At 33.3% G+C, this 25,834-nt stretch overlaps 1 protein-coding gene across 1 annotated transcript in view; it reads right to left on the minus strand.

Annotated features, from left to right (window-relative positions):
• Nucleotides 1–25,834, minus strand: part of LOC128882067 (neuromodulin) — a 232,861-nt gene that overhangs the window by 31,389 nt on the left and 175,638 nt on the right. The window lies entirely within an intron of this gene.

Here is a 25,834-nt window from a genome sequence, read left to right on the forward strand (position 1 = left end):
TGAATTATTCGCTCATAGATGATTATATCTATGATTTACGGCTACATTTAATACAAATTATTATTGATTTAAAACAAAATGTAGGTATTAATGAATATCTTCGGAAGGAATATCAAAATCGAGCAAAACTAAAAATAAAGTTATTATCGCGAAATAATTATTGCTGAAACGATGTTTTGTTTATCAATTTATAAACTATGTTCACTGGGAAAGATCAACAAATAAAACGAAATAATAATAATAAATCATATATTTTAATTTGATGCAATTCTAGATAGCAATACGTATAATTATAATTTGCACAACAAAGGAGCTATATTAAAGGTTGAAACATTTATTAATCCATTCACTGTCAGGCAAAGCGTTTTGCCTTGGGCGTCAAGATTTAATACAGATGTGTGATCTAGGTTATTATTTTAATAATAAAAAGCGATATTAAATTTGTTGTTTGACAAAGAAAATTTACGATCTTTTGCAATCTCGTAGTTGGCAGTGAACGGGTTAAATAAATGAACTATACTTGTATACTGTAATATTTATCTTCAATTTGATGTATTATCACGCCAATTATTTATAACATTTACATTCAGACATTTATAAAGGCAGTCAATCCTTTATTAATTTCTTTTCTGCTAAAGAAACATTTGGACTAAGTTTGTATATGAAATACAAGCTGTTTATTTTACGAATAAATATAGGGAGGCCCGTACTTGATTAATCGTTTCGTGATGCCTGCCTGAGAGAAGTATTATACTGTATGTTAACTTCAGAATGTTTAAGTGTCGAATCGAAGTTCAACAAAGCGTCGACAGGTAGATTTGATCGATAGTTCCCTGAACAATACAGGTGACATAAATGTAGAATATTTTTATCGAGGGGTAAAATAAAAATGAAACAACGTTGCTTGATGTTTGTATCGAAACGAAATAGGTCGCAGCCATATGGAGCATATTATTTATAACGTACACGATTCTAAGGCTTCGAATTTTCCTCCATAAATACAAAATCTAAAACAATGCTTCTTTAAAATTGAAAATAAAAACAGAAAATTCTTGATTCGAGAAATCAGAATTCCTTGAACGCGAAGACCCTACGAGGACGGAGTGCCAAGTGGGCGATTGTGAGAAGAAACAGCTGGAATTCTTTTGTTCCATACGTCAACGTCTTAAGCAGACCATACGTCTTGACGTATGTACCTTGTGACGCGAGGAAATTGCAGCCCAGATGCGAGGTATGCGATTTAATCTGAGTCTAATACCATTAGTAACTGCATTAGTAACTGTAGTAGTGCAGTAGGGACGGTAAGTGTGTCGAGTACCACTATAGAACCAGGACAATTAAAGCATAATCGTCTTATATAGTGATGTATAGGCGTAAAGTTATCAGAAGATTTGCTGTTCAGCTAGTCTCGTTATGGAACTTCATGAAATCGATGTGCTGTCGAAGCTATTGATCGTAGCTTAAGAAGGTGTTACGTTCCAGACGGTCAGTCTCAAGGTGCCACTTGCAAACTAAGAAAGGACAAACTGTTCGTCGGAACAATTGTCGAGATTGTGTAGGTGTTTGTTGATGTTTGGAATAATCGTAGAATAAATTTCAAGTAATTGTTTTTAATATTCTACGAGCTAGAGACTATTAGAAATGTCTGCCTAACTAGTACCAATGACTTTTTAATTAGCAGAGTTAATTTCATTCATTTTTTATTATTATGAATATAGATATTATGTGAACTAGGATAAATAACACTCGATGATACTATATTCTTATGCTCCTTTGTTTTCTTTTAATTTCCTCCCATAAACGATCACAATGTATGTTTCACTATTTATTTCATCATTTTGACTTAATGGACATTTTAAGAGACTGGTCATTTCAATTTTTTCACATTTTACTTCATACACTCAACTGTTACACTCAACTATTATAACGAATTTTCCAAAAGGAGCTTTAGAAATTTGTTTTTGTTGTTCTACGTTTAATCAATGTTTAACTTCATCTAAGGTAAAATTGCACTCATTTACAGCCAAAATGTACATTCAATGCCACAACTTTTTTCTTATGTATTTTGGCCTACTAAACTCGAAAATCGCAACAACAAAATTTTTCTACAGATACGTTTTTTTTATATGATGTTTTCAATTTTTTTTCTGACATACCTTTACATTTTAGGCCATATCTCGAGTTAGAAATGTCCTATTGAGTCGTGCAAGACGCCATTTTGAAGGTCATTGAATTTCCAACAATTGCTTTTCACATTATTTTCCAATCGGTTCAATAGTTTAAGTGTTACGAGCCAATATATATGAGAAACTTTGATTTTTTCGGCTAAAATAGAACACGAATATTTCTTCCATCGCCATGGAAAAATAGAAATTGTCAAATTATGTCCCGTGTCTTATTGTCTACGTATAGATCGCACTTTTACGAAGAAAACAAGCTTTTGTTGAAGAAAATCTATGGATAAATACCGGAGTTAGGAACAATTGAGTAAACGTACAAAAATTCCAATTTTACTCTGTTTTTGTACTGTTTTCCTATTTATATAGGAAACATTTATTTAATTAATTTCGATTAGAAATAATTTCGGCCTTTACTTTGTATTCTGTTATTCGTTGCGTTCGTTTCTCTGATAAGGAAGCAAATGTAGTCTCCCAACATTTTTTCATCCCAATATCCTTGATAGCGCTGCTCAATAGTTTAGGGCTTCTGGCTTGGCAGAGTATGAATTATAAGGAACTTGTTGAAGATTTGCTAATAAATTATGCAAAATAATTAATTTCAATCATTTAATTTCAATTTTAATTTCAATTTTAATTTCAACAGGCGTAAATATGTCGCTCAAAATTCATGTTTTACATCCTCACTTGGATTTTTTTCCGAGGAGTCTTGGCGATGTAAGTGACGAACACGGCGAAAGGTTTCACCAAGATATCAAAATTATTGAGCAGCGCTATCAAGGACATTGGGATGAAAGAATGTTGGGAGACTACATTTGGTTCCTCATTAGAGAAACGAACGCAACGAATAACAGAATACAAAGTAAAGGTCGAAATTATTTCTAATCGAAATTAATTAAATAAATGTTTCCTATATAAATAGGAAAACAGTACAAAAACAGAGTAAAATTGGAATTTTTGTACGTTTACTCAATTGTTCCTAACTCCGGTATTTATCCATAGATTTTCTTCAACAAAAGCTTGTTTTCTTCGTAAAAGTGCGATCTATACGTAGACAATAAGACACGGGACATAATTTGACAATTTCTATTTTTCCATGGCGATGGAAGAAATATTCGTGTTCTATTTTAGCCGAAAAAATCAAAGTTTCTCATATATATTGGCTCGTAACACTTAAACTATTGAACCGATTGGAAAATAATGTCAAAAGCAATTGTTGGAAATTCAATGACCTTCAAAATGGCGTCTTGCACGACTCAATAGAACATTTCTAACTCGAGATATGGCCTAAAATGTAAAGGTAATAATTTTTGTTCAAAATTTTGTTCTTGACGATTTTCGAGTTTAGTAGGCCAAAATACATAAAAAAAAAATTGTGGCATTGAATGTACATTTTTTTTTTATTTTGTAGTTTAGTGTTCTCGGATATATTTCATTCCGTCTGTTTGTTAAAAAATCACAATCCCAAAGCTTCTTTTGGAAAACCCTTTATTTTTCATTACATCTTCACAATAGCGTAGCCTTTGTTTTTCGAACAAATTGAAGTTACTAGTATCAAAGTTATCACAAGTACCAGAAAGTGGCAAAGAATTCTGTCCGCGACGAAACCTTTTCCTCTCACTTCGCGATAGTCGAAAGACGCCGAAAGCCTCTTTCCAGTTTGCAGCCTGCACAATCGCGATTTGCTCTTCTCTATCATCTCGACGAAACTCGATACTTTAACCACGGCTATATCGCTTTAATTCGCGATATGGATATCGTGGTTGTGCCCGGTGATCTCTCAGAAGCACGAACTGCATCGCATGCTGACATGCTTGACACTAGTGCTTTCACAATTCGGTTTGAAATTTGCTTGCAATTCAACACGTCTGCCTTACGAAAAGGCCAAAAGTCACACGACAACGTCCTTTACCTTCATCAGGTATCAGAAATTAAAGGTTACCAAGCATAGAATACAGAAACACATGTCTTTCAAAATCTTCTCACAAAATTCAATTTCATATTTAAGGGAAGTATATTTTATATTATTTTGCATTAAGATATATTATTTTAAAATTCGAATAAAAAACGTAGATAGTTAGTACAAACATTGTTATTTAGATGTTCAAGTTTAGTTATTTAATAAAGGTACGTGGCTCACACTTATTGGTTATTGCACGTGATACACTTGTTTGTTATTTAGAATAAAATACGTTTCGACTTTTGGTTAAAATGTTTTTCAATATACAAATATTATTTATTTGGTTCCACAACATCTTAGAAAATGTTATTTTATTTCGTTTGACTTAATACAATGATTGCCAACCTCTGAGAGTATGAGTTTATAATTTTCTGTCAGTGTCAGCTACTTATTGAAATTTTTAAATATTTGGGAACTGTACTTTTATAATATGCGCTTTTAAAAGAACTTGTCTCATGAGAAAGCTACCACTTTCTTAATCTACAATTTCGCCGAAATTTAGCGAATATATAATTTGTAACTTCCATACTCATACAACTGTCGAAATGATTTTTAGTAAGCACTTGCCATATTTGTTTGTCACTATTTCCACAGTTGAAAATTAGGGAAGTGTACTTTTCATCGATAACTGGAATAGGTGGCTTATTAAAACTTACTCGACATCAGGAACATCAGTGAGAAACAGACGCCGCGTGGTGCGCAAGCAAGATGCGCAAGCAATATACGCAAGCGCTAATTTTCGCGCATCTACCTTGCGCACCACTCCGCTTTTGGTTTCTAAATGTACCCGCTGATGTTTCTATAATACTAAAACAAATTTTGCGCTTTCTATCGAGACATTTATCTTTAGGATACAGTGTTCAGAATATCCTTCAAAGCAAGGTCCTTGCAAAAAGCTATCAACTCCTCTTCTAAAAAGGCATCATTTCCTTCAAAATGGCATTCAATGCATCTAGATACATTTTCAACAGCAATTCAACTGTTCTTTCTGCTGCTTTTTAGCTGGCTCGAGAGCAGTGGATCGGCGATTACTGCTAAGACAATGCAACACGAGTCGTTTTTGTTTTTCAACGAGCATTCGTTACTTAACGTTTCATCGAAAAGGTCAAAAGTGGCCAAGACTGTTAAGTGTACGTCGACCTTGCCACGATCGACTAACAATAAGATCGATCGCCTATGGCCCATCGTGGGATTTACGCGTCGACGGGCAATTATTTTAAAAGGTTTTTACCTAAGGGAACGTTCTTCGCTAATATCGTATCTTATTGATTCGCGGTCGGCCTCACCGGCACGGCATCGTTCAGCCGTTCTTCTCTCTTCTCCCGTCTCTCTCGCTCCCTGGTAGCCTGTATTCGCTGAATGGGCGATTTGTGTCGGGAATCTGCGGGCTCGTCGAACAGGAAATTTATTCCCTCGAAACCGGAGGAAGTGATGAACCGCGTCCGTGACGAGTGCCTAGTGTATCTCCATTATTTCCATCTCTTTCGTACGGATTCCGATTGAATTATGCAGACGTATTTATGCAAATCGGCCGCAATAAATTTTTGACGACACGTCCCGACGATGAGTGGCTGGAGAAGTCTATTGTAGCCGGCGTTATTAACGTTCCACGATGAACCCGCAGTTCCGCTCCGGGCGACGTCTCTTTGAAGTCAGCTTTCTTTTGAAAGAATGAGTCCTTTGGAATTTGCACGATCGAAAAAAAAGTGATCTCGGTAATGGCGACTATCACGGATGAAACAATGAAGCAATTTTTCTAGCTATCGCAAACAATATTTGACTCGTTCGATTTACGTTATTTGGTATATGAAAATTCGATTTATTTGATATTATAAAAGCAAATTTAATCGTAAGCATAACACGTTTAATGAGGCAAGTGAATTAGAAGGTATATTGTAATCGAACTAAATAATGAAAAAGGGGAGATAGATAAGTACAAGAGAATTTTAAATTGGGTTTTCCTAGTTAATTTTTGTAAGTATTTAACATATTCGCGATCGGCAGATATTTTACGTTTCTAATACAAAGTACTGACAAAAATAATAAAGTTCTGAAGCTGGACATCGCAAATTTTTATCGTTAAGGCGAAGATAGAAATTACAAAAAATCTTTTGAAACATCAATGTTGTAAATATGTAATATATAAAGTATAAAGATTTTCATAATTTTTTCATAAGCAGGAATAGAATTTGAAGTGACGTGAATTCACGTCAGTGGTCGCGAATGTGTTAATATAGAGCATGGTTGAAAAAAAAATTTTCTTTTCGAAGTCGGTTAAAAAAATGGCCTTTCCTCTTAATTATTCCTGTTCAATTCATGTTATTCAGAATTGTTAGAATGTATGCATACATTCAATGCAACGGTAACAATGAATGTCACTTACTTAATGTATCTTATAGGTTGATATTTCTTGATTTAACGTTACATTCTTTGTTATAGTCATGTACAAAAATTAATTCATAGAGGGCTATTATACTTCAAACGATAATTTTATTTATTTTAGAAAGAAATTAAACGAAATTATTTTAGGAAGATTTATTGGAGAACCAACAAATGTTACTTATTTTTCATTCGTCATTACTAGACTGCGGATCTGTATGTATTAATAGAAAATTTGAATGTGCAAGAACCTACAAAATCCAAACAATGTGCAAGAATATAAAAAAGATTGAAAGTAAAGTTCATGTTATAATGTTTACAGAATAAAATAAATTCCTATTTAGGTTCAATTTTTGTAGGCATGTTCGCGAAGATTTTATTTTGCATAAAGATCCGTAGTCTAGTCATTACAAATTCGTACCTAGATAATTATTGTGCCAATCCCTGGGTAATAACTTCCCCAACTTGGTCATCGTTTGAACCCTCGTTGTCGCGCAGATTTATTCACGTAATCACGGCGACGATGACGTTTGTACGAGTTGCATTTGCGCGCGATGATCGCTTATTAAAGGAAGTGGAGTAACAGGGCCCCAAAGTGGAAAGACATTTACGTGTAACGAAGGAGTCTCTGCGCATTCGTGGTAAGTGCAACAGCAAATTGACCCAGTTCAATTCGAGGTATTCATGCCGCGCATACGGGTATAAACGAACGAGTGGCTGACACCAGGTGAGGTGAAGAAAAATAACCAGCCCAACGTGATATTTTCATCGGCGTTTGCGTTTGATAGCTGCCTGCACATCAAATTTCGGTGGTTTATATGTAAGAATAGTGCTAAAATTGGACACAATTATATTTTAGAAACTTACATAGAGGTCAAGTATTGATATAATAAAATGGAAATTGTATTGACACTGTATATTTAATTTTTCTTAGCTATAAACTTGAATTATTTGCACCTTATATTTGAGAAATCTATATTGAGGTCAGCATGGATATAATGAAATAGAAATTATATTGACACTGTATATCAACTTTTTTAATCTATTTTAATCTAAACTTGAACTATTTATACGTGGGTGTTTTATCTATCTACAAACATGATTAATACAAATTATTATTAATTTAAAACAAAATGTATTTATACTGCGCAAACAGGAATAAAAAAAAACAAGTAGCCGACACCAAATGAGACGAAGAAAAATAACCAGTCCGATGTGGTATTTTCATTGATGCCTGCAATTAATTTAGCTACCTACGTATCGAATTCAGTGTCGATGGGTTCGACTATAAGCACCATTACATCCTCGCTGCGTTTCTACTGAAAATTGTTTTTCCCGACATTGATTGAAATCTTCTCGCCCCTTTAGTTTTATATTGCACTAGCTGTGCCTCGCCGTTTCACCCACGTGGAATACTATTCTTATTCTATACTAAAAATGTACCCAATGTTTTGGGCTAAAAAATTTCCTAACTAAATTTATAACTTTATAACTTTATAACTTTATAATTAAAGAACAGGAAATCAATTATGAAGGAAATTGAAAGGAATTACAATCCCTTTTCACCCCTTGAATTTTTTAAAATGCTGAAATACAGGAAAAATAGATAGTTGATTAATTATATCAAAGAGCATTAAGACCAAGTTTCAAGCAAACCCGACTACAAATAAAATATTCCTCATACAAACGTTGCAACCCCTTTTTACCCCCTTCAAGGTTGAATTTCGAAAGATCTTTTCTTATTCCTTGTATACATCATAAAGGAAGCCTCTGTGTAAAGTTTCAGCTTTCTAGGTTCAAGAGTTTAGCCTGGATTTTCATTTTTACACTTTTATTTGTATATAGTGGGTGTAGAATGTATTCCTACACCGATCAATTACCCAGAAAACTTTTGTGTGAAATTGTAATTTCTTAACTTCTTTTTTTATAATCAATGTTATTTTACATATTCTTGGAAGTGTCTAAGATAGATATAGTCCAAACAACATTTACTAGTTAATATAATTTGTAAAATTAACAAAAGAATGCGAAAAGTGGGTAAAAATATAGAAGCAATAAGTATTTGTACGATTCTTATGACGAACCATTTACAGTAGAGTTTGTAACGTAAACACATTAGTTTATTGTTCCGTACGAATTAGAAAACATCGAATTTCCAAGAAAGTACTTTTAAACATGAAGAAGAATTAAAAAGATTTAAAAATTGAAGAAGATCCCACTTCGAATAACTAATAATTTAGTTAATTTAACGCTTAGAAGAGTTGCAATAATGATAAAATCAAAGGGAAATCCCACGAAGGAAGTATTATATACTTGCAAATTAATGTAAATTTCTTTTTTTTAAACGAAGGTTTAGAAATTGAACACTTGTGCGAATTTCTATCGATTAATTGTTTTTTTTTTTGCTAATTTCGTAACTTACATAAATAACTATTTTTTTTGTACTCTATCTATTCTAGAGATGTCAGAGAATATGTAGAATGTCATTGTTATAAAAAATGAGTTAATAATTTACAATTTTACATAGTTTTTTTGGAAATTAATCGGTGTACGAATACTTTCTACACCCACTGTATATACATTTAGAACGTCGTTTTCTTTTAGTCTGTTTACGTTGTAGCAAATTTCAAACTGCATATGACATTCGTGAGTATGAAACCTAACCGAACGAACCTATCCATTTTTGGTTCTTGTTATCACAACGTGAACTGTTCAAATTAAGATCAAATATTCAGTTTCTGCGGTGTTAGCGAATGTGAACGATGGCGTGTATGACCAGTAAACTATTCGCGCGACCGACGTATGCATGCAAAAGTCGAGGACAGTGGTTTCCAAACTTTTTGAATACTGTCCAGCTATCGACAATGAACGCTTCCACGCTTGAGATTTAGAGATACAAAGCTTGCGTTGTATTTATTTTAACTTCCACTGGCTATGAATTGTTTGATTGTTTATTCTGTTGGATACATAGTTTCGTGCTTTTTTGTTGCATAAAATTAATCATTCAGAAATCACACAAAGATCAATCACAAAGATTAATAAATATACTAGAGAGAACCACATATTACACAAATATTTAATATCAATTTTTACTTTTAATAACAATTACTTTAAACAATAATCTAACAGTTAACTGGTATAAATGTATCGACCCATATTTTTATACTCCATGAGCACATTTACATAAATAAAATTTGCGTATTTACCATTGTATCCATCATAAAATTGTCACGCATTTCAAAAACGTAAATATTTTCGTTTTTTATTTAACGTTTCAATCTTTTCACGTCGTTTGCATTTTATTTCTTTTTTTTTTCTTTTTTTAACGAATGATTGACTCGACCGCTATTAAAATGTATTCTCGCCAATATTTATTGTCAATTGATCCAGTAATCGATTGACCACTTTGTCCACTAACATTTCACGCCGATAAACTCTTTGTCTGCGTAAGCCAGGTTCAGCTCAATTCGCGCTAACAGTCCATTTACCACCCATCGCGGTACTTTCAAATATTTTTCAATATCCTGGAACGCCATTTGCACACCGAACGCTGGTGTGCATTAATTCGTTTGCGAGGCAGTGAATAATATTTGATCCGACTATACAGCTACAAAACCAACCAGTGAATTCATTAAAACAAACTGGAATTTATTGGTTTTATGGAGTGATTTTTCACACTCTACGAGCACAGTGTACTGCACATGATGATTCGACAGTAAAATACTTTGTTAAGTGACATTAGAGACAGTTAGCGGAGGATCAATTCAAATGGTTCGGTGGCGTTCGATTTAACTATTAGAATTACAGGAATCTAAGGTGGACTCTAATTCCGCACGATTAAAGATTACACGAAATGTCATAACACTGTGTCACAAATCCACAGAATTTTTAGATTTGCAATTTCGCGCCTTCACTTAATGTTATCTTCTGATGTTTTAATATTTTAAGTATCATATGGACGGTTTTAGTGGAAGGTATGATAAAAAAAAGTTTCCCATGGGTATTGTAAAATTTGTAAGCTATCTGAGAAGCCAGGAAATGGTTAAATAATTAACATTTTTTAAATTGTTTTGCGACTTTGTTAATGGGGGAGGGTCAACTAAACAACCGCTTTTTCGCGAATTATTTTTGAAGAGTGCGTAACATGTATTTATTTATAACTAATTACTTGTTATTTTGTAGCATCTAGATAATCTATATAATTTTTTTTATGTAAAAATATTCATAAATGAATGAACAGCAGCTGTTTGAAATTGGCTTCTCGAAAATGCGCCGTGCAACGCACAGATCATTCTAATTATTTGAAATCAAAAATCCACCAATTGTTCGTTAATAGTAATACGCTTTGCGTATTTTCAACCTAGATTGAAAAAAAAATTTTAAATTTAAAATTTCACGCCACGTAAAAAAATCTTGTTATAAAAAAAATGATTACAAACAGTGTTTATTTCAATTTTTATAAAAACCTTTAGGTTGATGGAAAGGAGAATAGTTTAAGGAATATTTTGTGCCAAGTTTCATAGCAATCGGCTGAGAAATCTCTAAGCTACATTGCACGGCACGCGAAATGTTGTGTTTCGAGAAAAATGCGTTTAAAGTTTACGGATCTAAAAATAGTCCTTCGTGTATCGCAAGGACCGCATCACTTTAATGACTCTGTAGGTACACTTAGACTTCGAAGTTTTAACTGAAATGGTCGGAGCACATTCTCCAGATGGTAAACTAATTTTCTAAACAAAAAAAAGGTCAAAATTTTGAATTTTACTTGTCCCTCCCCCCTTAATTTTCAAATATTTTAAGGTAGCTGTAGAAGATCCGTCAAATATTTTGATGTGGCAATAATTGGAAAAGATTGCAGGTATGTATGTATTTGAAATGAACCTACAAATCTCATATATGTGCTATCATTCTATAAATAGTTACACGACCATGGAAAACTTGTGGCCAACTTTCATTAATTTTTCAATTTTGCACTATTTTGTGTTACGAAATTTAAACCGTCAAATTTTTTTCATTTCTAATCCTCGAAATTCGTTTATCTTATGAAGAGTTAGTGAGTTAGAATCGTTTGAAAATTTTATCTAGAAACGTGATTGATATGAAAATTTAAGTTTTACAAGCGCATGAAGCACATTCAAAATGAACTATATACGTATAGCCAGTCTCGATAACAATATCTTCGGTTTAATTCTCATATGAGTAGCAACGATTGTCCATGTTATCGGACATTAAAGGATTCATTTACATTAAAAAAATATAAGTTACTTAAGAAAACATTAAGTACTGGTTATAAGTTTATTTTAAAGAAAGCTTTTGTAATTTTTAATTTCAGATGATCCACTTTTGTGTAGGATTGCTCGCCGTAATGTTTTTTTTTGAGAATACCTAGTAAATCGCTCGTATGTCCAAGAATTTTTGATACTTTTGGATGAAAATTTTTCTGGTACATATTAAATAATACAGTCGGGGACAAAAATGAGTGGACAGTTACTGGAAGTAGGTAAAGATGAAGATTAATCGAATTAACGTAACTGTTATAAACTTCAGTTTTATTAATTATATATCCTTATAGTATGTACATTATGTAGTGAATAATTGAAGTTCATACTTGCATCTTTACATCTATTTAGCAGCAGACAAAAATAAGTGGCCACTTTGTTACAAAATTATCGTAAGGCAAAATATGTACTTACTAAAATACGTGAAAAATGCAATACATAGTGAAATTAATACTTGGTATTGCCACCTTTTACTTCTATTACTGCTTCCAGACGTCGGGGAATACTTTTTATTAAATTTTTGATATAATCTTTATCAATGTTTTCAAATTCGAACTGTAACCTTTTGAAAAAATCGATCTTTTTATTTCGTTGATCCAATGGAACTTTTGCGTCCAGTAAACTCCATAAATTTTCTATAGGATTCAAGTCGGGGCTCTGAGCCGGCCATTCAAGTAATTTAATATTGGAATCTTCCAAAAATATTTTAGTTTTCTTAGCAGTATGCTTGGGGTCGTTGTCTTGTTAAGACAAATTCGTCGTCGCAACCCATCTTTTCTGCGTCTTCTAAATTTTCATTTAGAATATCAATATATTAGGTTGTCCCAAAAGTTTCTTCCGTAATTTGCATTCAGTTATTTTGTGTGGCACTGTTCATATAAATAGACAACCTAATTTCTTAGATGCTAATATTGTAACAGAAATGGAGCAAAATGAATCGTACGTAATTCAATAATATAACATTAGACATAAAATATTATATATGTATTACTTATTACTGAAATGGAAGAAACTTTTAGGACAACTTAATATTTGTATGCATTCATAATTCTATCGATTTCTGCTAATGTACCAACTCCATTCCATGAAAAGCACGCCCACACCATTAATGATTCTCCGCCAAATTTAACTGTGGATTGTAACCTCCTTGGTGATGGAATGGTTACCTTAGGGTTGCGGGAAAGTTGCTGGATTTAGGAACTTCTTAGATAAAACTGATATTTGGATAAAATAACACTGTATATTCTAAATAAATACAAGATACAAATTACAAGAAGTGAGTAGCAAAACGCGCCGCGATAACTTTAGCGTAGTCCAGTTTGCCCGAGTACTCTTGGGTCTAGCCCCGTCCACACATGGGAGCGAATAGCTAGAACCTTCAGAGCCGCTTCTTCCTAGTCCGCCCGCACAAGGGAGCAATCTAGGTCAAGCTTCGGTAATTCTTGGAATTCTGAAGATTTGTCGTACCGCGCCCTTTTTATAGCCGTTTTGGGCCTGGGGCCACGCGCTGTGATTGGAAGGGGTAGTCACGAGGTAGCGGCGCGTGGCGGGGGTAGTGTCTCTGCTGGGGGTAGTTCTCGTGGCGGGGGTGCTGCGCTTCACGCAGCAGCGCAATCGCGGCGCTACTCTGGCGACCTACCCCGGAACTACTTGAAGGGGGTTACAGGGTGTAATAAACGCTTTTCTATATGCTTCATTTTTTTTCCTCCATACTTGGTGCTTTTTTTTTAATTCCCTCAATTCAAATTTACTTTTGTCGTTCCAAACTATATGTTTCCAGAATGCTAGTGGCATATTCAAATATTTGTTTACAAATGCTAAACGTTTTCTCATATTAATTTTATTGATGTATGGCTTGCGTCTAGCCTTGCAACATCTTAATCCAGCTTCGTGGAGTCTTCGTTTGATTGTTTTTGTTGAAACTTTTAATCCCATTATTTCTGCAATACTTTTTGATGCAATTGTTGGATCCTGTCGGCATTTACGTACAATTCGACGGTCTTCTTGTATGGTGGTGCAGTTTGCGTCCACGACCTTTTAAATTTGTCACCGTATTATGTAGTAGATATTTTTTATAAATTTTTTCTACTGCACTCTTAGATACGTTATACTTTCGAGCTATCACGCGGTAACTTAATTGTTTACAGCAATCTAAAACGATTAAATGGCGAATTTGATTTGAAATTTCTTCCGTTTTTGACATTCTGAAATTTTTCTAGAAATACTTGTACTCGTACGAAGACTTAGTTAGTACTAATAAGTTCCTGTGGGATCATTGCATGTAAGCGTAATCTCTGCCTAATGTTTGTATACAATTTTTGCTTTACGATAATTTTGTAACAACGTGTCCACTTATTTTTGTCTGCTGCTAAATAGCTATCGGTTTCGTTAACTACAGCATGTTTACATAAAGATGCAAGTAAGAACTTCAATTATTCACTACATAATATACATACTATAAGGATATATAATTAATAAAACTGAAGTTTATAACAGTTACGTTAATTCGATTAAACTTCATCTTTACCTACTTCCAGTAACTGTCCACTTATTTTTGTCCCCGACTGTATATCTTTCGTATAGAGAAACCGATTATAAAATATGTATATCAACCAAGTATAGAAAAATATTCGTGAAGGAGTGCCTTTTTTCAACTTCACAAGTACCCCTAGCCCCTTAAAATGGCCCTGATTCTAACTATCTAACACCTCAGGACCAATTCTCTCGTCTCACCGTCGATTTTGCACTCGTCTCTGATCATGTATCCAGTAGTCGGGAAGTGCATGATCATTTTCTTGTCACGTACGCCGCGAGAGGGAATCATGAAAGGGGTACGGATATCTGTTCGATGGGATATCGACTTGAGGGTAGAAATAAGGCTGAGCGACGCTCGAGAGGGGTAGAGTGTAAGAAGATTTTCTCCCCGGCTCGTGGATAAAGTCTCGAAGTGCATTTTCTCTCTCTTTCGATTTCTCGCCGCGTTCTCGGCGCTATCTTCGACTTTTGTGCCCGCGGCACGATGTTCTTTCTCCACGGTTGTTATTCTGTTCGATTCGTTGTTTCCGCGCTGCCGCTTTTCGCGAACCGAGGAAGGAAAACGGAAGGAAGAGTCGTACCAGTGACGGTCTCTAGTCAGCTCGGGGCTTTGTGCACTGGAGAGGAACCCGTCGCAAAATCATTCTGTTTACTAAGCAGACACCGAGGCGAGCATAAAACAAGGCTGAATGTTTCTTTACGGGCTTACGAGGAGGGTGTAGTTTCGAGATGGTTCAGAACTCGAAACAAAACCTACACTGCGGGGTATACGCTAAGGAAAAAACCTGAACCAATCATAAATATATTTACAGAAAGTATCTTTTATTGTTTAATAAATTTGTTATAGTCTCAAGAAATATATAATATTTTATAGTATTCAGAGTATGCCCTACCTATCAGTTTTGCACCATAGATTCTTCAACTAATATCTGAAACTTTTATTATATTTTAATATTTTGTTCATAATAATTTGACTTTAATAACAGTTTCAATTGGTCGTGATATATATACTCTTAAATAATTTTATTCAATTACTGTATCTTTATTTAATACTACATTTTCGTATTCAGCCATCTCTATTGATAATAATGATTTTTATCATTTATACTTATATTATTTTATCAAATTATAATAATATTTCTTATCATTTAAATAATTCATAACAAGGAAAAAACAAACTTATACTATTTTGTGACATAAAATATGCTATGAAGATTATTAAAAAAAAAGTATTCATAATGCTTACAATTCACCTCCAATATCACTGCTCGTTTTACATTTACATTTACAATAAAAAAAAGGCCTTCACAAAACGAACGTCTACCATATTTCATCAAAACTTTTGTTTGTTTGAAATTTTAAAGAATTTTTTTATAGAATTCTACGAAAAGATTTCGATTTTGCTTCATACTCGATCATGTCCGTTGCATCGTATGCTCCTATATCTTGAGCACGAGAATTCCGTTTGTTCCGCATCTAACGAAGTTCCGCCCCAATTAAGCGATAAGAACGGAGTATAATGAGCATTTAAAAACAATCGGGACCGTCTTCTGTGTTTTAGAACTTCGCTATAAGCAGAAAGTTCGCCGAGCTCGCCGGTTAACGAGTCTTCATGAAAGTCCAATGTCTGACTCTATATCGTTTTTGTCACTGTGTATCGTCTGCCCGAGCATGGCCAAGTTCTACTTAAAGCGCTGTCGTCTCTGGTACCTGCTTCCTACCGCTGGCTTTCCTCTTACAATTAACATATCCAACCGATTAACTCCTTTAAATACCAGCTTCTAGAAGTCCTGGCATAATTAACGATTTATGAAATTTATGCTGTTTAAGGTAGTTGAATACAAGGAATTGTTATTCTATAAGGTGGGGATTTAGTGCAAAGTTGGGTACTCCAGCCTTATTAATTTTAACAAAGTTTTTCGTCGGGCTGCTGATCTACAAAAATAATTAATTTGAAATTGTTTATAGTAATAATAATGTTTGACTTTTTTTTAAATAACCGAATAGTCGCAATTGTCTTATACATTTCGTAGGTAACTACATAGTAAATTGAATAACGATTTATTCGTTCGGAAAATAAACGAAAATAAAATTCTGATGTATTTTTACTGTTATTTTATTCTTCTATTTCAATTCTTTTTAAGAATTTCTCAACAACATATCTAGACAATTGTCGTTTTCTACTAAATCTACCTACTATTTATTACCGTTAAAGAAGTACGTCATGATTACATTGCATATATGCCAGTGTTATCATTTTTCATACACCATTTAATTCATACAATCAAAACAATTATTTTTTGGTCTGTTCATAATTTTAATCCTAAATCTGACAGGTTATATATCATAATATATTTATTCTAAAGATGACTCAAAATGCATGAATGGTAAAATCAATGAAACTAACTTACTGTCATTTAATCAATAATTATTCAGCTACGATTCTTCTATTATTTTACAAACCACTCTTTAACTAAGGTTATTTTCCGCCCAACAAATATAAAAATAAGAAAATAACGCTGCAGCTTCAGTATTTAAAAAAATCAATGACTTCATAATATTATCCGCCTCGTTTTTACTGTATCCCATTTGTGATTGAATAATAATAAATTTTCCGACAAGTGGTAATAGATTGACATTCTTTCTCGACCATTCGACAGTAAACTCGAGTTGGTCTTCAGTGTATCTAGAGTGTCGTGACGAAAGGATCATTTGTCTGTATGCATTGCATTATTCTATTCGCGGTGTTCGATCGAAAGGAAAGTTATTTTCCACGTTTTCTCTCCACTAGCGCTTGCGAAGAACGGATATCAAGCACCTGTGAGCTTTCGAACTGACCCACATTGTAAATTGTAACCGCAAATATATCAACAGCCTGATGCGCGTGAAGTAGACCTGCGTATATTTTTTTCTTAAATTGGAACACAACTTGACAAGAAATAATGGTACTAGTATAAAAAACCTCGACAATTTGTAAAAGGTTTTTTAAAAGGGATTTTGGGCTTTTTGTTAGATATAAAATACAAATGGTATATAAAAAATTCGATTCTTTCATTTTAAATGAAAGTATGCGTAACTACAATTAAACGTTATTAATTTTATTTTTCTCTTAGAAAATCTTTTATTATTTTCGTATCAATTTCGACTGTAACAATATTTATTCGATTTAAGAAATTTATTAAGAAATTCTTGATGAGTTATATTACTAAATGATAAGGGTTATTTTTGTTTCGAAAAAAAATACATATATTTAGAATGAATACATAAGAAACATATCTACCTATACACAGCGCGTTCGTTGGAATTCGCCCCTGAACCTACCTTGCGCCGGCCCTGTTTCTAAGCACAGAGAGTAATAGAGACGAAATAATCGTAAACAAATTTACAAAACATGTAGTACAGCTGTATGATTTTCTAACAATAGGAATATAATAATTTTTCCATATGAAGGGAATCATTAGTCGTAACAATCTGTCGAATTTGATTTAATGATGTATTGTGTGAATTTCAATGAGATTTTTTATGAATATGTAGCCAGCACGTTACAATTGAACCCACGTCATCTTTTGTTCTTGGCATTATTAATAGGCAGTCTATATTTTAACACAGATATTAAATATTAAATTACTGTTTCAAGAGAATGATATTGACACATTAGTACATTCTACATTCTTTTCATCAATTCTCCATATGATAAATAAATAAAAAGAAATATATATATATACATGTCGAATTGAGTAACCTCCTCCTTTTTCGAAGTCGGTTAGTAATCATCTTTTTTCTTAACAATTTTTCAGTTTCGAAACTTTGTTGGTTCTTTGAATGTTACTATACTCTTTCAGTGTTATTTATTTATAATATTTAGTTGTAAAAGTAATTATATCCTGAATAATCAATTACATATTATTATATACGTATTATATGGTGCACAAAATCTGGTAACTAATTTGAATTAAGGGATTGAGCATTTAATGCTATTGTCAAGGTCAAACTATTTTTATTCTAAGTGATATCTTGACAAGTTCATTCTGTAATTTCATTTTATATAATATTTTATTTACATATAAATTTATTCACTTTGAGTACATTTTTGATACATTTTTCTTCTGTCTCATTTCATCATTAAAATTTTCATCTCTTCCATTCAGTGATTTCGAAGAGAAATTACCCAGAAAAATGACTTTCTTTATAAATTAATTCTAATTTATTTTTATTTAGAGCGTATCAGACACCATGAAAATGGAATTCTTCATTAAAAATTGTCCAAAATATACAATAATTTACGTTGATAGAACGCTTTTCTATTCGAAAAGACGAACGGCCCGTAAACGAAGTTCATTTGTGAGTTTTCGAAGGGTATAGAAAAAAGGAAGTTCAGTGACACGGTCGTAGCTTCGATCCAAAAATTACAGGCCGACCTAGCATCTGATTGCTATGTATATGGAAGATCTCGCGTGCGGCTGAATAGTTTTGCATTCCTCAGCATGTAACGACCGACTTCCACCGTCCTGGCAGTAATATACCGGCTAAACCTAGAGTTCCTATTGCCTCGGCAAATTGTTGCCACCGAACTTCATGAATCAATATTTTACTCTGGCCTTCCACTAATTACTATTGTCTCGGCGGTCACGTATTCAGGAAACACTCGCGAACGCACCATTTCTACAAAACTGACGTTTAGTAAATTGCAAGAAATTATTGAGTTGCTTATACACGATGACGTGATATTTTATGAAGAATAAATTTCGATGTTTTATTATTATAATATTGTTATTGGCACTTGTAATTGAAGGGTTTTCCCATTTGACCCATATATGTTAAACTTCTTTTTAAAATTACTCAATTACTAGCAATGCTTTTGCTACTATTTATAACGACAATTATTAAAATAGGATGAAGGTTAATCATAGTGATAAATTGATTCGCACATTCTTCTTCGTGCTGGTAAAGTAATTGTTTATCGTTAGTGAAGACGTTTGACTTTGACACGCATTGACTTCTACTTTTATGCCTTATGAATAGACTGCGAATATTTATGCGTTTATGATATAAAGTAATATAATAAATGCATGCAAACATAACCAAATGATGTATTCGTTTATGCAAAATGGTATAACAATATTATTATAATAATATATTAATATGATATTATTATATATATTAATGCTAAATTAGCATTAATATAAACACAACCAAATGGCATGTTCATTTATGCAAAATGAGATAACGATACTATTATAATAATTGCAGAATATATTCGACATACATTACCTATATTTTATTTATGTGTGTTTTCTATATTATTGTACGTCATAAATGCATAAAATGCGCAGTCTACTTACGACATAACTTATAGCTGGATATAAATGTAACAGCAACGAACCAATATTAGGGCTAAGACGGAACACTGGACGGTGAGGAAGTCCCACGAGTAATTTACGTTGTCATTCTATTTATTCCATGATCGCTCGTAACTTGGCAACGATTGACAACGTAAGGAGATTGAATAAGTGGATAAGTGGGTTTTTGCTCGAGTCAAGAGAGGTTCATAACTTTAAACGAATGGAGATAGCTCTTTCATTACCCCAGAGAAATGAACGTAATCCATTCTTGAAAGCAATTTGTTATTTGTAATGGAAAATAAATTTTATACGACAATGGAGAACCAAAAGGAAGATGACCCGTTCGAATAGGATTAGGATAACCTATACTAAATCAACAGTTTATAGTGATTTTATTATATTAAAAGTGATTTGATTTTAAAATTAGGGGCATGTTGAACGTATACTGTAGTCTATTTAATATGATAATGATCTTGCATAAGCTTTATATAACGTTATAGGATGAAATTTCAGACTTATTCAATATTTCAGTATCTATAATATTTAAATACAAATGAAAAAAATAGAAAGATGAAAGGGAGAAGAAAATAAATATTTTCAAAAGATCATTATTACATTTTACAGGTACGTATTTGTTTTGTAATATATATTAATTTTTGTTCGTATTCTATAATAGTTTCTACTGCGTAAATGGATATTATTGTATTGTTACCACAGGCCAGAAAACAAATTACTTTCTTGATTTTATATTATTGTATTAGTACTTAGTGTTGCACCTAAATGTTAGTATCCTTCATAATAATTGAAAATGTCAATTTTCTCATTGCTCTAGCCTGTATATATTTCTATTTGTATCTCGTTATTTAAAAACATTAAGGTTCTAAAAAAGGATGTAACTTCAGCTTGAAGCATTATATAAATCTTCTCAAGTCTATTATCATAAAAATATATTGTTGGAAAGAAGCTACTGCTTCAATTATCATTCATCTTACAAACAGATTGTACCCATCTATTTAAAATCAGCAGTTAATATCTAAGCAATTATTCCGTAATAATTTTGTATATTATTATTGAAATTACTCGTGATAATGATAGTCACATTCCTGAATTTATATGCTTAAATAAAGAAGTCTGTAAAAGCAACGTGTACAATGTTATAGAAACTTTCGAAGGTTGTCACGACTAATTTTCATAAAACTAGCACAAAGAGGATAGTCGATCGTTCTAGAAAGTTTGCGAAACAAACATGTAAACTAGTTCGACTAAATCTATAAGGTTTTAGATAAGTCAAGTACTTTTAAAATTTAATTATCATGTTCCACGTGTATCAACCTAATCAATGTTGCAGTTACAGCAATTAACAGATTGTAGAAAATATAAAGTCACAAAATAGTTGTTTTAGGGAATGATTACCATAAAGAAGTTTTAATCTGCAACGATAATGAAGGAAGTAGTCAATTGTATCTCTTGCGCATAGGTGATGATTCTAAAATGTTGACTTATTAAACTTTTGAGTACGGAGCTTCACGAGGATTGTAATTAAGCTGCAAGTCTCAGGAAAGAGGTCTAAGAAAAAAGTAAGCGCTATCATTAAGAGACGGAATATTGACCGCTGAAAAATTAACCCTCTTTCGCGCAACGGTTCCGAGCCTTAATTACGCTCTTTTTCGTCGAGTATTATATAATTAGTACGACTATTCGGCCGAGAAGTTTTTGTACTTTTATTATTTTGAAAAATGTGTGTTCTTCGTTTCATTTTAATGAAGGTACTCTAAGCTGATTGTTCTGAAGCAGAGTAGTTGGTTTTGGTTTGATGACAATATTTTCTTCGGTACATAGAAGTACATACAAACTGATTACTTTGTAGGAAACCTAAAAATCCCAAGAAAAATATTTTAATATGTATAAATATCAAATAACATTTGAAGAAATTGATATAGAAAGTTTCAACACAGTATCATGTATATGTACTATTAAAATTTTAATAAATGATTTTAATATACTCTTGAATAATTTTCAAAGATTTTACTAAATAAAAATTGTCAACATATTACTGTACGTGTTTTCAGGGGATCAATGTGCATTCACTTTAAAACCAAATTGTGGAAATGAACAAAATTAAAACAAATTAAGAGGTTGTTACGTTCCGTACCGAATTTCAAAATTTTATCTCTTGTCATTTTGTCCACATCGACCGGATGTATTTCGATAATGCATTTGCATTCTGGGAACTCCCTAATCGAGTATACCGAAGGTCTTTGATATTATAAGTTAGTTAATCTCTTGGCGACACGACTCAGATTATTAGTATAACAAATTCCTTCCTTGAAATCAACGTGGTTCCACGATCAAACTTCGGATGTATATCGATCAGTTTTACTTCCGAGAACATTCAGATTGTAACTTGAAGTCTTTTTGCGTGTGGTCTGATAATGCCGACTATCGAGCATTCTGGAATATTCCTAATTTCAGACACACGTAGGAGCATCGAAACTACTATTGACTTTATTTTCTGATTTTATGTATTTCAAAATTCTAATATTTCTTTATGTCAGTCAGTCCGAAGCGATATGCTAAATTTAATACGCGAACTTTTGATTATTTTATTGTCATATTTTAGAGTTAATATCCAAATATGTTTCATCATTGTTAATGACTTAATAATTTCGCAATAGTTACTAATCTACCGTAAAATATCATTATTATAAATGTAACTGAAGAATGAAGGAATGTACTTGGCTCAGAGAGAGAAAGATAGATTAAGACAAGGAGAGAAACATACATACGCCTACTGCACAAAGGGTTAACGAATCACGGTTCGTTACGCATCAACCTCGCAGCTTAATTCGATAGGCGTATAGCAATGCAATGTAAACAATTTCGGACTAGGCCCACTCTGGTCTCCTTCGAGATTAAAAAGTTGCGACACTCTTCGACGTACAATTGCGAGGTGCGTGTCGGGAAGTCCGCGAAGTGGTTGAGCCTAGCCTTGTTTAAAATTTGTTTTTAGTAACAATTTAACAAAGAGACTCTATCTTCGTGAAAGATATTAACACGCGTATTTTCTTTTTTTTTTATTAATTAATTCTATTATTTGGTAGCTACAATTCTTTCATTTTATTTTCATATATTAATTACCTTAGCTCATTAAATTCAAAGTTCTATATTAATGGTGAAGTGGGTATTATTGTGTGTGTGTTTCTCTTTTCAGCGGAAAATCGACAGCAAAATCAGAGATCATCTAATCAATTAAATCATTGGATAAATTTGTAGGTAAACCAATTCCTTTACCCTTCCAGTTATTTAATCCATACATTGGCAAATAATTTCCAGTAGTCAATAAAATTGACTCTGAGAGTTCTCTTACTGGAAATTGTAAACATAAAATTCAAGCGACATTCGTATATTGTTCTGATGAGTTGTATGGATGTGTGTGTATGGTCAGAAGTGTTACTGAAAACTGTTCTAAATTGAATATCCTTTTATCTACGTATCCAATTGAATATCCACGTCTAGCAGCTTGAGAATTGTTTTAATTTCGACTGAATAGAAACAAAAGAAAATTGTGAGAAATGTTCGTTTCTATTATCTCTCACTTCATTATATTAAATCTGAAATGCTTCTCTTAGCAAAACAAAGTCAATATTACTGAGAAAATAAGAGCCATTGCGTAAAATATGACACGCAGTCAAGAAATTAAGCTGTTTAGGACAAACTTTTGTTCAAAGCTTATGAACATGAGTTTATTCATCGACCAAATAATAATTAATGAGCTTCATAAGTTGAGTTAGCTGGCCTCGACCAGAGAGGCAGATAACATTTTATGAAGAGTGTCACATTAAATTTTGATGTGCCTTCATTTACGTGAGAAAACCATTAAAACTTAGAATACCAAACAAATATGGTGGAAGAAGGAGTAAAACCTCCGAGTATGATTCTCTTCCAAAGGCAAAGGTGAGTTCTCCAACAAGAGTACGCCCTAGCTTATAAGGGGAAAGCAACTCAAGAGTTCATTTCTGCTGAAAACTGGCTCTCTGGCAGCCGAGATTTGAAACCGCTTGATTACAAACTGTGGCCAGAGCTGAAGAACATGGCCTGCAAGACTTGTAAAAACTTGGGTAGCCTCAAGAATGCCCCGACAAAAGCAGCTTCTGAAATAACCTTGGAAACCCTGGTTATCAAGCAAAATATTGCGATGGTTCAAGGAAATTTAGATTTAACACGGTCAAACATTTTCAGGACTTTGATATTTATAAAATAAGAATAAAGAAAAGAATCTTTCCTTTTTCTCAATGTCTCCAATAATTTGACGATCGAATAGAAATCTACAATTCCTACTGTACGATTAGGATCCTTTTTATTAAATGAGTCATTTATTGCACAACTCATTACACAACTCGAAATTTTTATAAAAAGGAATGTAGAAGCCTGTAGAATGATGAAAGTGAGTTCTACAAATAAATGAGAAACTAATCTTTAATCAATAAAACTCGAAATTTTTATAAAAAGGAATGTACAACCTTGTAGAATGATGGAAATGAGTTGTACAAATAAATGATGAACACTTTCTTAAATAAAATTATGTTTGAAAAAAGTTCCGAGTATATGAACTGTGTTCTAAAAAGCCGCACGCGTTTTGTCGGGTGCCTAGTAGAATCATGAAAGTGTTCTCGCATACTTTCGAGCAGCAGTGTAGGTCTCCCATAAAAAAAACTGTTTGCCAGTAGAAAAGTCCGTGAACTCTGACCGACCGAATTCAAAGCAGAAATTAACAGGTCGCGGAATGTCGTTAAAAATTTCGAGTTCGATATCGATTGCGCTCGGCCGAGCGTTCGAGCTACCTGCAACGCACACATCTCGTTCCAGTTTCACGTGGCAAACTTTTTCAATGATTTTCCTTCGCTCCCTTGCGTCTCTGGGCCGAAGGGTCTGGGTCGGGGACGCAACTTTCGAAGCTGGAAAGTTTGATATTGCAAGACTTCCGAATAGAGTGTTTTCCGACGTGGTGCCAGAGGAGGAAGTTAGGAGTCGAGAAGCGAACGATTCGCTCGGCCCGCGTGTCTCGACCTTTGTGCGATCACGAAACATGAACGAGTGCCTCGAGGAGTTTAAGGTCAGGTTAACACGAAAGAGACTCGACACTCTCGACTACTGGGACACGGTATATGTAACATGAGGAGAGAAAAATTACAAGCTTCGTTGGCCACTGGAAGATGAGCATCGATAAGAACGATATACTATCCTTTGTTGTTTCTCTATATTCTCGGAATTTTACCGATGTATTACACTGATGGACATAATTATACGACACCCCATTTATTTAAAAAAAAAAAATATGTATAAGCTTGTATACGTAGCGTAAATGATGATGGGATGAAAGAGTACTATTCGCGAACTCCACCACAATGTTAACAAACACAAAGCGTCGAAGCATTTCCAAGAATTGTAATGTTTGGTTTCTTCTGTAGGACAAAATTATAAGACATTAATGTTAGTCGCCTACAGACAGTCGTTGAATCTAAATGTATTCGTGTGTTTCGTACTGTGAATTCTCTATTATAAAATAGAAAAATATTAAAACTAAAATCATGCCACATAGTAAAGTTCCAACTGAAGAGGAAAAAATAGAAATCTTTCAGAGAAGAGCAAAAGGAGAGAATTTAAAACAAATGTCACGAACAATGAAAAGAAGTAGGTGTGTAATTCGTAATTTTTTAAATAATCCAAAAAATTACGGAAAAAAGAAGAGATCTGAAAGACAATCATCCCTTACTTTAAGAGATAAAAGAGCAGTTTTAAGGTGTGCATCAATTTCAGCTCTTACACCTAGGCAAATTTTAGTAGAATTTGGGTTAAAAGTATCTGTAAAGACTGTAAAAAGAGTTATACAAAAGACACAGCATCTGAAACGAAAAGAATTTGCTGTTAAACCACCTTTATCGATAGTACACAAACAGCGTCGACTAGATTTTGCTTTTAATCACCTACAGTGGACGAAAAAATGGCGGAAAGTGCTTTTTACTGATGAAAAGAAAATGAATTTAGATGGACCTGATGGTTGGAAATATTATTTTCACGATTTACGAAAATAAGCAAGAAATTTAAGTCGCCGTCAATGTGGTGGAGGATCTGTGTTGTTATGGGCAGGCATCGGATATAATG

The sequence above is a fragment of the Hylaeus volcanicus genome, chromosome 1 (assembly GCF_026283585.1).
Source record: "Hylaeus volcanicus isolate JK05 chromosome 1, UHH_iyHylVolc1.0_haploid, whole genome shotgun sequence".
Classification (NCBI taxonomy): Eukaryota; Metazoa; Arthropoda; class Insecta; order Hymenoptera; family Colletidae; genus Hylaeus; species Hylaeus volcanicus.